General features: G+C 34.0%; 1 long non-coding RNA gene across 6 annotated transcripts; it reads left to right on the forward strand.

The window, feature by feature from the left end:
• The first annotated feature begins 1,361 nt into the window (after positions 1–1,361).
• Positions 1,362–7,701, forward strand: LOC149989351 (uncharacterized). 6 transcript variants are annotated; one of them, XR_016502504.1, is made up of 3 exons: positions 1,362–2,741; positions 3,378–4,879; positions 6,072–7,701. It is a non-coding gene; the product is annotated as an uncharacterized LOC149989351 (long non-coding RNA). The 6 variants fall into 6 exon arrangements; XR_016502503.1 differs by having other exon boundaries at positions 6,087–7,701; XR_016502505.1 differs by having other exon boundaries at positions 3,378–3,428; positions 4,083–7,701.
• Positions 7,702–12,160: the final 4,459 nt, after the last annotated feature.

A 12,160-nucleotide genomic window follows, 5' to 3' on the forward strand; every position in this document is an offset into this window, starting at 1 on the left:
AATCTTGTAGGAAAATAAGTATAATAGTCTTCAACTTTGTAACATAGAATACAAGACATATCCAACATTTATATGTAGGATTGCAAATTCTTGACTTCTATGTAGCATTTTTAAATACTTTAATTAATTTTCCAAATTTTAGAGAAAATATAATCTTTTATCAATATCAATGCATAAGGATTAGACTTTAAATTTTTTAAGATAGATGGCTTCTATTAAATATATTAGAAATAAAAATAAAAATAAAAATAATATAATTTTTAATAAAAGAAAAAGAGTTTTTTAAAAAATACTAAAAAGAATATTTTTTAAATTTTAATTAGACCACAAAAATATATTATAACATTCCTTTTCTAAGTATTTATATTTCTTAAATTTTCTTTCATTTAATTGGAATTTAAACTTGATATATTTTATATTTTTCTTCATCATGGTTGACCAAAATTTTAATCTAAACTTCTTCTATTACACATATTGGATGAATTGGTTTCTAGTACCAATTTTTAAGTATTGGTGTATAAATAGATATATCATGTCCAAATTCAATATTTTAAAGTATATAAAAATTATAAAAAGATTATAATGGTTTCTTCTTTTATAATAGTGGCAAAGTTTTCAACTTGAATTCTATCAATTTCTAAGCTAAAGACTACATTTATACAAATACCATCTATCAAGGTTATAAGATCCAAAAAAATATCATCAAATTCCAACCAATTTATTACATCTATAGATTAAATATAAATGTCTTCTTCTTTGTATAGATTTTTATTTATTATTTGATAAAATTATCTTCATCTTTGTATTTATAAAGTCTAAAAGTAATACATTTTATTAAAGTAATAATAGAAATTAGATTAGATTAGATAGAACTAATTCAATTGGATTTTTTACTTGATGGTGTATTTTTTAATAAAACCAAGACTTGGAGTCTAATATGGCTAAGCACTATGGTTGTTGTATAATTGTCTATAAATTGAAAAGTAAAGTAAAGCTTAAAAAGCCTTTATTTGGTTATTCTTTAGATTGAATCAACCATTGTCTTTCTAACAAAAGAAGATAGTAATTAGATTCTTTATATAAATGTATCACATAAAATGATATTGCATAATTTACATCTTTTACTCATATGTAAAGATCACAAATTTAAACTAGACATTGAGAAGGTCTTTGATCAGTTAATGTTACCATTAAAATTATCTTAAGAATGTTTTTTAATTCCATCTTATTCATAGTGGATTCAAACATAATATTGATACTACTTCTATCATCTATTATGACCTTAGAAATTATTTTATCTATAATTTCCACATTTATCTTAATGAGTCAATATTTTTAATTTTTCTTCTATTATTGTATGTTCTTCTATATTTTCAACTTTAGTTACTCCTTCTTTCTTCTTGGTTTACTCTATTCTCTAATTCCTTCTTTAAGATCTTTTTTTTATGGTTTTTGTTACTTAAAGCAATTGATTAGAAGAAATGTTGGCTCTAGTTTAATAAGGATCTTATTATAAATCATTAGGTTTTATAGGGTTGATGATTCTATTAGTTGTTTACTATTTTGAAAAGACATTAGAAGTTCAAGGCCCTTCTTTGTCCTCAAATTGATAAACTTTTTCATTAAGTTCAAATAAAAAGATAATTTGCTTTGTTCTAATTCTATAGCTACTTAAGTGGTTTTTGTCAATTCTACAAACTTAGGTGATTTTGTTGAAATATCTACAAATGTTTAATTTTTGCTTTTGTATATATTCTTATGGAACAAAATTGCCAATGAAAAAAAGATCCATCTTGCTTGGATGTCTTTCTAATTATAATGATAGAATTATAATACTCATTGCTTGCTCTTTCTATAGAGTGGCTCTAGAAGGTACTTTAAACACTCCAATCTTTTGTATGTAATGGACAGTCAACAAATCATAAATGCTTTTTAACATGATACATACAATTAACTATTGTTAGGATCTTTTCAGTTGCACTATTGCTTTAATATATACTCACAATATATAAATTACAATTTTTCTTTAAGGTAACTTTAATGCTTTAGATAGATCCACTCAAAAAAAAAACACACTACAATCTTTACATATATACATATCAAATAAACTTAGTCTTCTTGCTTATTTCATTCACTGCTAGCAAATTGAAACACCAAGACCAACTCTAGACTCCGTTGTCCAAAATCAAACTGAAAGTTAAAATTGCTTTCTTTGGTAAGTAATTGAGGCCATGTGTATTAGGACACATCCAACAGATAGCAATATTCATGTACACACATATGCCTTCTTTATGCTAAACCTCAGTTTGTGCTGTTGTTATTGTCGATAATAACATCGTTGTTTCGCAGCATGTATTGTTCATGCTCAATGTAGATGTCGATGCTGCATTGCGTGTTTTTTGCATCACATTGATTGGTTTCATCCCCAATATCCCAAAATCCTGGAATGCTGTTTTCTGGCTTTTGGATTTGAGACCTCCATGGATCCGTGTGGCTATGATGGCTCTCTTTTGTACAGTTTTAGGGCTTTGAGGCAGTGGTTTCGAGGCCCTATGCTAGGAACCTTAGTTTGCAATGGTTATGCCGCGTCCAAATCGAGGTTTATTATACTTCTGTGAGGTGGGTTGGATCTCCAAGTTGTGGACACTCGGTGCTGGTATTATGTTTGAAGGTGGAGGCTGTGAAGGAGGCAATTCAATCAGCGGTGAGATTGCTGCTGAAGGATGGGGTTCACAACTGTGGTAAGTGTTTATAGGGATCTACTTTTCGCTTGCTGCAAGTAGCATCTCTTACAAATGTTTGCAGATCTAATTAGGTGTCTGTCTGTGTGGGGATTGGGATCATGGTGAAGCAAAAAATTATCTACATTATCAAACATCAAAGAACACTGACATTTTGCAAATAGAAGATAATAAAATAATATACATAAATAATAGACCATGGATCAGGCGAACAAGAATGCACACAAGAGAATGATTTATTATTCAAGGCATTGGTTCATATACTGGATTAGTTGTAGATCTATTTTGTTGGAGATTGATATCTGGACTCGTCTGAATATTAGGGTGTCGATAGGCTATTTCTAACACGCCCATTCACTTGGATATCTTCATAATATCCAAGTGAAAGATTCATTTCAGTGCTTATAATGCTAAGGAAGAGAAGAAATGATGAGTGTCCCTAAATCAACATGATGGTGAAGAGATGTGAGAAGCGTGGAGACAGGTGTTGTCAATAAGATGGTGTGTCAGAGGACGGTATTGTTAGAGACATCAATCGGCTGCTGCTAGTGCATGAGTCTTTCGTAGTTTCAGATCAATCTTTTTCTTTTTTCTCAAATGTGGGTAATCATAATTTTCTTCATTTGTTGTTTGCAGACTCAGATACTCTTACTCTGGCTCTGGTGTTTTGCTATTATACTCCGTCGGGTGTGTTGGTGGAGCTTTGATTTTATTTTTTGCTGGCTTTGATTGTCTTTGGAGATTGTTCAAATCCATGGAGTGGTTGGATGCTTGTCTTCAAAGTACCAAGGTTTGGAAATTACGCGGAGGTTGAGCAGATATTACATGGTGCATCAAGGTCGCAGATCTGGTGTTTACTTAAATTGGACAGAGTGTGAGGGACAGATGATAGGATTTAAGGGAGCCAAGTACAAATTGTTTAGGGTATTAGCTGAGGCGGAAGGATTTGTGTCTCAAGCCTAGGATTTCTAGGAAGTATTGGGTCCATTAGTTGTTGTCTAATGGATTCAAGTTCTAGATGCCTAGTTTGTGACGTAGTTTAATAAATCTCTGTTTTTTTTATGGTCTTGGTGAGGATGTTAGCCAACTGGTCTTAGGTCTGAATGTAAAATAACTCTACTATTGACGAGACAACCACCGTACCTTATTTCTTTGAGGCCCAGGATATAGGACCTCTTGCTGATTTAAAAACCCAGCTGATGATTGACTTTCTATCAATTTGCAATTTGCCCAATCGAAGTCGGTGAAGCTTAATATGGTTGGACTATGATTTATCTGATAGAAGATGTCGAGATCTATTGACTCTTTAATGTACCATAAAATCTTGTTGGCTGCTTGCAGGTATGGAGTGAGGGGACTGTGCATGAAGCGGCTTAGTGTACCAGTTGCAAACAAGTTTTTCGTCCTTGTGTTCACTAGGTGAATCAACATACCAATTAATTTTTGAAATCGTTTTGCGTCGACCTACGGGGAGCTTTCTTCTCTATCCAGATGACGTCCCTCGACCATGGGTATTGAAGATGGAGCACATTCCTCCATTCCGAATTCTTTCAGGATTTGCAATGCGTAGGCCTTTTGGGATAGGAGGATGCCATGCATTTGGAATACAAATTCCACTCCCAGGTAGAAGCTGATTTTTTTCCAGGTCTGTCATTTTAAACTTTTGCATGAGTTGAGTTTTGATCTGAGAAATCTTGTTCCTGTCTGATCCTGTGAGCAATAGATTGTCAACATATAGTATGAGCAGTATAACTTCACCTGAATCCCAAAGATAATATAGGTTGTAGTCAAATTCTGTACTTGAGAATCCGTGGAGAAGAAGGTGTTAATTTTTTCAAACCACACGCGCGGAGCCTGTTTTAATCCAAATAGAGAATTTTTTAGGCAGCAAACTTTTGTTCCTGTCGTGGAATCGCAGAAATTGTCCAGAACTTCCATGTACATTGTTTCTTTTAGGTCGCCATTGAGAAAGGCAGATCTGACATCAAGGTCGAGCAAGGGCCAATTGTAACTTGCTGCTAGTGAGACAGTGAGACGCACGGCTTTCCATTTTGCAACGGGGGCGAATACCTCGTCGTAGTCGATCCCTTTGATTTGCTGAAAGCCTCGAGCTACAAGACAGGCTTTGAGTTTGCATGGTAAGCCGTTCGCTTCTTTTTTAATTTTATATACCCACTTGGCAGTTACGATGAATGCTCCGGATAGGAGCTCGCATAGCTCCCATGTTTGATTTTTGATAATCGAAACTTGCTCTTGTTTTATTGTGGCCCGCTATTTGGAGCTTGAGTTGGCGTTAGTGAAAGTAATGGGATTGGCTGGTTCCTCCGTAATGTCAAAGAATCACTTGATATTTACGGAATGAGGATTTTTGAGGGCGCCACAGAGTAGGTGACACTGTCTTTGAGCCGCAATGGAGGTTCTTTTATTTGAGCAGGGCGTTGGCGCCAAGGATATTGCTGTGTTGGGGTTGGATTAGAGGATTCTAATGTGGACAGTCGTGAGTTGTTGGTAGCGAATGGATTTGTGAGCTCTGGATTGGCATGTCAGTGAGTTCTTCCCCCAGACGGTTGATTGAGTTGTGTAGATCACCGGACGGTGTGTTTTAAGTTTCCTCCGTGAATGCTGTATCCTGAGGCGTCATGTTTCATCTAGAGCGGCTGTCGGGTAGAGTATTCTCTGGTGACTGTGGAGCTGGTGGGCTAAGTTGTAAAGGGGAGTTGAAGTTAGTTGCAGGACTTTTACTGGTTTTGAGCCGGGGTGTCAATGAGTGCGATTGTGAGATCTCTCTAACAGTCATACTGCGTCCGACATTGAGTAGCTTGCGATTGGCGCGTTCGACTATCCCATTTTGTTCTGGGGTAGCCGCGTTGGTGAGTTCTTCTCTTATGCCTGTGGATGCACAAAGATCAGCAAATTGGTGGAAAAGAAATTCTCCTCCCTGGTTGCTCCAAATACATTTGATCTTGCGGTTGTATTGGACCTCGACCATGTTCTTGAATAAGTAAAATCGTTCGAAGGCTTGAGACTTTAGGCATAAGAAGAAAGTCCAGATATAGCAGCTAAAATCATCTACAGTAACGAACATATCGTTGGATCCGCCTGAGAGGTCACGGGGAAGGGGCCGCAAAGGTCGAGGTGTAGAAGATCCAGTGCGTTGGGTACTGGTGACGTGCTGATTTTTGGTAGGCTTGCTTGTGTTTGTTTTCCCTTGATACATGCTTCGCAAGTTTTTGAATGAACCGGGATATAGGAGAGTCCGATAACCATGTTGTTTGATGCGAGCTCGTGAAGGCGAGCGAAACTAAGGTGCCCGAGGTGGTGATGCCACAGTCTGATTGTGTGTAGGTCGATGCTGGTTATATTCATCGCGAGATCTGGTGGACGGGATGAGAGTTGATATAAACTATTTTCGTTGCTGTGAAATCCTTCTGCTACGATCTTCTTGTGATCTTTGTTGTACAGAATGCACTTTTGATTGCCGAAGCATGCTATGATGCGATCTGTAAAGGACCCGATTGATAAAAGATTCTTCGATAGACTTGGTACGTAGAGAACCCCGGGAATTTAACCTGGTGGGAGTTTAAAGTGAACACTGTCCCTACTGGTAATTGGATGATTTTGACCAGCGGCGGTTTTAACAGTTTCGTTGAAGTTTTCTATGCTATCAAAGCTCTGTAGGTCGCCGGTCACATACTGAGTGGCTCCGCTGTCGGGATACTAGTTGAAGTCAAAATGATAAGTGTTCAGCGACGGGATGGCTACTTCGAAGACCTCTTTATTTAACTCGTTAGCGATGAATGGGGTGTTGATTGAGAGATCTTGTGGATTTGGCCACTCGAGTTCTTCTTGAGCGAAATTTATTGAGGGAGGTCTGATGCCGAGTTTGATCATTCCTTCAGATTTAAGTTTTCGGATGTCTACCAGGCATTTAGGGCACATGTGCTTAAGTTGTCGGAGCTTTCCGCAGTAGTGACATTGTCTAAGCTGGATTTGGGACATGTTGTTTTCATGTCCCTATGTGGTGTAGTGAGTGGTGCTAAATTTGGAAGGAACAACGTTGGATCCCTTCATGTCTCGATTGTAATGTGTATAGTTTCGGTTTCCATGGAAGTAGAGTGCCTCGGTGGTCGCTGGTTTGAGCCTCGATCTGGTTTGACGTCGGCTTTCTTCAAGCATTAATTGAAACTGTAACTGATCCAGAGTGGGGTATCCTCCATTGCTGGTGTAGTAATTTAGAAAGTAGTCGAATGAGTCGGGTAATTCTTCACCACTACTTGTACCAGATCTGGATCGTTAATGCGAACACCAATGGTCGAAAGTTCTGCAAGGATCTGGTGGAACTAAGAGAAATAGTTCTCAACACCTAGTTCTTCCGAGAGCATGATCAGATCGAGGCAATTTTTGAGATCGAACTTCCTGTTGTCGTTTGCGTTTTTGAAGGATCTTTGCAGAGAATCCCATAGGGCCTTCGGTTCCTGGAAGTTAGTGAGAACAAGAAGGTTTGGTCGGATAGATATGGTTAAGTTGTACATAAGCCGTTCTTGCTTATCCTTACTTGATTCGTCTCGATCAGTTTCTGGTTTTGTGGAGGTACTAGTGGTTGGTGACAGAATATCTCAGAGCTTGTCTTGCTTAGCGATTCTGGTGATCATATATTTCCAGAGATGGAAATTCAATGCTAGCTTGACTTCATCAAAAATAGTGCTATCTTTTGACATGGTGAAAGGGGACAGTAGGACTAGTAAACAAAAAACAATGCTGTTACAAAAATTGGATGAACAACATTCTCTTGTGAAGGAGAATGTGCCGGAAGCCAAGGCGAGAGCACTTCCAATGTCTCAGTTACGAGTTGGATAAGTCACAACTTTTTGTACATAGAATTGGAACATTCAACACTCTATTTAAGGGGGACTTAATTCTTTATTGAAACAAGATCTAACATATATTTAAAAGTTAAAAACTTATCTCTAGGAAAAGGTTTTTTTGAAGATGTTTGTTGCCATTTTCTCCATAGAACAATATTTCAAATCAATTTGTCTTTTTTCTACACATTGTTCAATAAAATGATGTCCTATTTCTCAATGCTTTGTATGGCCATGGTGTATTAGATTCTTGGCAATAACAATAGCATTTTGGTTATCTTTACAAGTAAAAATCTTTTCCAATTTATGAATGTCATAATTCTTAAGTATTTTACAAAGTCATAAGGTCTTTCTTATTGCAATAGTTAAAGTTGCATACTTTGCTTCTATGGATGAAAGAGAAATTAAAGATTGCTTCTTGCTTGACTAAGTAATAATTGTCTCATCCAAGATAAATACATAACCTCCTATTGAATGGTGCATCTCCACACAACTTACTCCATCTGTATCACTATAGCCTACAAGTTGCAAATTTGCTTCTTTTCCACTATATTGCAATACCAAATATTTTTTTCTTTATAAGTAATAAAATATTCTTATAATTCCTTACCAATGCAAAACATATAGATGTGCCATGTATTGAATAAAGTATTGACAAGCAAATGCAATGTCATACCTTGTACCATTTGTAAAGTACAATAATAAACTTAAAGCTTCTTAATAAAACTTTACATCTTCTACATCCAAAAGATCATCATTCTCATGCTTAGTGACATGACTTCATACCATTGGTGTAGCAACTGTCTTTCCATCTTTTATCTCAAATTCCTCCAACTTTTGATAAATATACTTAATTTGACTCAAATTAATAGTACAATTTTTTTATCTTGCAAAAAATCAATGTAAAAAAAATCACTAAGTTCACTAAGGTCTTTTATCTTGTAGCACTATTGCAATTCATCCTTACATTTCATAAGGATCTTAAAGTTCTAGCCACTAATAAGTACGTCATTGACATAGATAATTAATGCAAGAATTAGTCCCTCAAAGTACATTGTGTACAAATAAAGATTTGATTCTAAACTTCGACAAAGATTCAATAAAGATTTATCTAAATTCTTATTCCATCCATGTCCAAATTGCTTCAAACTATATAAATTCTTTAGCAATCACAATACCTTGCCTTTGTGTTCCAATAGAACTTCCAAACTTTTTGGAATTTTCATATAAATTTCCTCATTTTTAAGTTTGTCATTTAAATAAGCTGAAACAATATCAAGTTGTAATATATTCCAATTAAGAATAGTGGCAATTGCAACAAATATATGAATTATTGTAAGGCAAGCAACTAATGCAAAACTTTCTTGGTAATTAAGATCATTTATTTGAATAAAATCCTTTGCAACCAATCATGCTTTAAAACATTCAATAGAGTCATTGCTAGCAAGTTTTTTTCTTAAAAGTACATTTTAAATCCATAACCTTTTTACTATTGGATAAAAATAAAAATTTCCATGTATCATAATCTTTCAAAGAATCAGTTCTTCCTTCATGGCATGACTCCACTCTTTACAAAAAGATGAATTCATAGCTTGTTCAATAGTTTCTAGTTCTATATATTCATCAATATTAATCACATCCATTGTTTTAATTGATAAGTCATAATCTCTTCAAATATATTTTTTGTCTTTTTTCCAAGGAGTATAACACATCCTACTATTACTTATAATATTTGTCAAATTAATACCACCTATATAATAGCATCTTAGTTGTAGAGCTTAAATAATTCCTTCCACTTCTATTTGATGGAATTCCACTATTTCTTCTAGTATAGGATTTACTTCCTCTTCAACCATTTTTCCATCCAATCCATCATATACATATAATCTTGAAGCTTGATGTTGAGATATTTTCAATTCATTTAGATGTTGAAAATCTAGTATATTAAGATTACTTCTATGATCAATATCTTTTTAAATTTTTTCTTAAGGAATTAATGGCTCACCAAGTAATTTATCCTTGTTATCAAAAATAATCACATCTTAACTAAGGATCACTTTTTTTTCTTCAAGTAGAAAAATTTCATATCCTTTTGCTACTTCTGAATATCTAGCAAAAATATCCTTGCTTACCTTTGCATTGAATTTTGACATTTTTTCTTTGGTATGAGATACCAAGTAAGAAAACCAAAGCAATGAAAATTTTGAAGAAAAATTTTTTCATTATAAAAAACTTCATGTGGTGTCTTACCACCGAGTCTTATAAATGGAAGGCAATTGTAAGTTCAAGTCACAAATTTTGTTGCAAATGTTCAATACTAATGATCCAACTTGTCATTGTCTAGAAGTGTTCATACACTTTCAAAAATAGTCTACATCATATGCTATGCCATGCCAAAAATTATATATATATATATATATATATGAAAGAATGATCATGTACCAAATACCTTCAGTTTTGAAGTGAGAACCAAAATCACTATTCAAGAATTTAGTGTCTTGATCAATGAAAAAAGTTTTTACCTTCTTTCTATTTCTTGTTTGTGCCTTTGCTTCCTAAGTCTTATAAGCAACATATATTTGGTCCTTAGTTTAAAGAAATATAAAGCTATAATAGCCAAAATATTCATCAATCTACACAACTAAACATTTGGTGCTACCAAAGCTAATCATATCGAAATAATCAAGGTCAAACACTATTATATCTACAATATCATTGGCATGCTTATGCTTAGAAGAAAAAGGTTTGCCTATAAGCCTTGCCAACAATGCATGACTCACATATAGGTATTTTATTCTTCACTTTCTTAAACTTTAATACTTTAATATAATTCATCCACTTTGCCTCTCTTATTGTATGTATTGAAGCATGTATTAATGCTTGATGCCATTCAATAAGTATTTGAATTGAAATAGATGATTTAGAAATTGTGGCAACTTCTTCAATTTCACAAGGCATAAGATAAGCTTTACTTGCTAGTGTGCTTTGTATGAATAAGTCTTTCAAAGATAGAATTTAATCAACTCCATTAACATCCAAGTTAAATTTATAACTTTTCTTGCATAAAATACTTCCAGACTTATTAATCTTAGGTTTCTATTTTTGTTATGGATGGTACTTCTTTAAGACTTGTTTCTATTTTTGTTATGGATGGTACTTCTTTAAGACATACATTGCTAAAGCAAAAAATAGAAAACTAGTCTTTTGTATCTCCTTTTTAAAAAAGAATAGATTCTACTATTTCTTTTGTAATTTCTTCTCTTTTTCTTAATGCAATCAATTAAATAAGTGGATCCCAAGATTATGATAATGCAATAAGTATACGAAATGTCATGCTTTATTTGTCTATTTTATTACTAGCTTCAATGTATTCATTCTTAAGATCAAAAATCTCTCTAAGAAAACTCTCCATAGATTCTCAATCCACATATCAAAGATTATACAATTTCTTCATTAAAAATATCTCAGCAATAATCATTGAGGGCTTGTATATCTTAGCCAATATATCCTACATCTCTTTTGCAATATTATATTTGCATATATAAGTTAATTGCAAAGGCTTAATATTGAGTGTGATCAATGCTTATGCTTTTTCTTTGCGTAATTTCCATTTTAATTTTTTATCAATATTTATAGAACATTTTAATGTCCCATCTACATTCATGTAGAGCTTGCAAATGTACATCAAGTATTTCATAACAAATATCCATGTGCCATGGTTTTTTATCTAATCAATTAATGTGATGATCCATTGAAGATGCTATTGCCAAATATAGTTAATGCAATAGCAACAAATAATTATAAGAGAAAAATTAATAAATGATTTATAAAATATAATATTTGGGGAGTAGTAGTTGCACCAAGCTATATTGGAGCAAAAAAAAAAAAAAAAAAAAAAAAAACTTATATTTGAAACTAGCAATAAATAGAATTTAATTAAATAAAAATCGCCACACGAATAGAATTAAATTCTAGCTCTAGTAGCTCTAGCAACTCCAACAAGGCTCCAACAACTCTAGCAATGCTCCAATATAGCTCTAGCTCCAGCAACTCTAGCAAGGCTCCAATATAGCTCTAGCAACTCCAGCAAAGCTTCAGTAGGGCTACAATAACTTCTTGGCTTTAATAGCATTCCAGTAGCAATGGAGCTCCAGTAGTAGGCAAATCATCCAAGTTTTCATCCACAAAAATATATCCACTTTTCATCTAAACTATGTTCAATAATACTCATCCATAACACTTTTCATCCAACTCTGTTACAAAAACCAGATGAATAACATTTTTTTGAAACCTAGAATGTGCCAGAAGCCATGGGGAGAGCAATTCTAGTGTCTTAGTTAAGAGCTGAATAAATCACAGCTTTTGATACATAGAATATGGGACATTCAACAAAGATATGTCCTAAATGCTATGAGGATCTAGACGAGCTCTGATACCATGAAAGAATGCTTACATTTGGCAAATAGAAGATAACAAAATAACATACATAAACAATAGACCATGGATCATGCACACAGGAATGTGCACAAGAGAATGATTTATTATTCGAGGCATTGG

Source organism: Physcomitrium patens, chromosome 4, assembly GCF_059467195.1.
Source record: "Physcomitrium patens ecotype Gransden chromosome 4, ASM5946719v1, whole genome shotgun sequence".
Lineage (NCBI taxonomy): Eukaryota > Viridiplantae > Streptophyta > Bryopsida > Funariales > Funariaceae > Physcomitrium > Physcomitrium patens.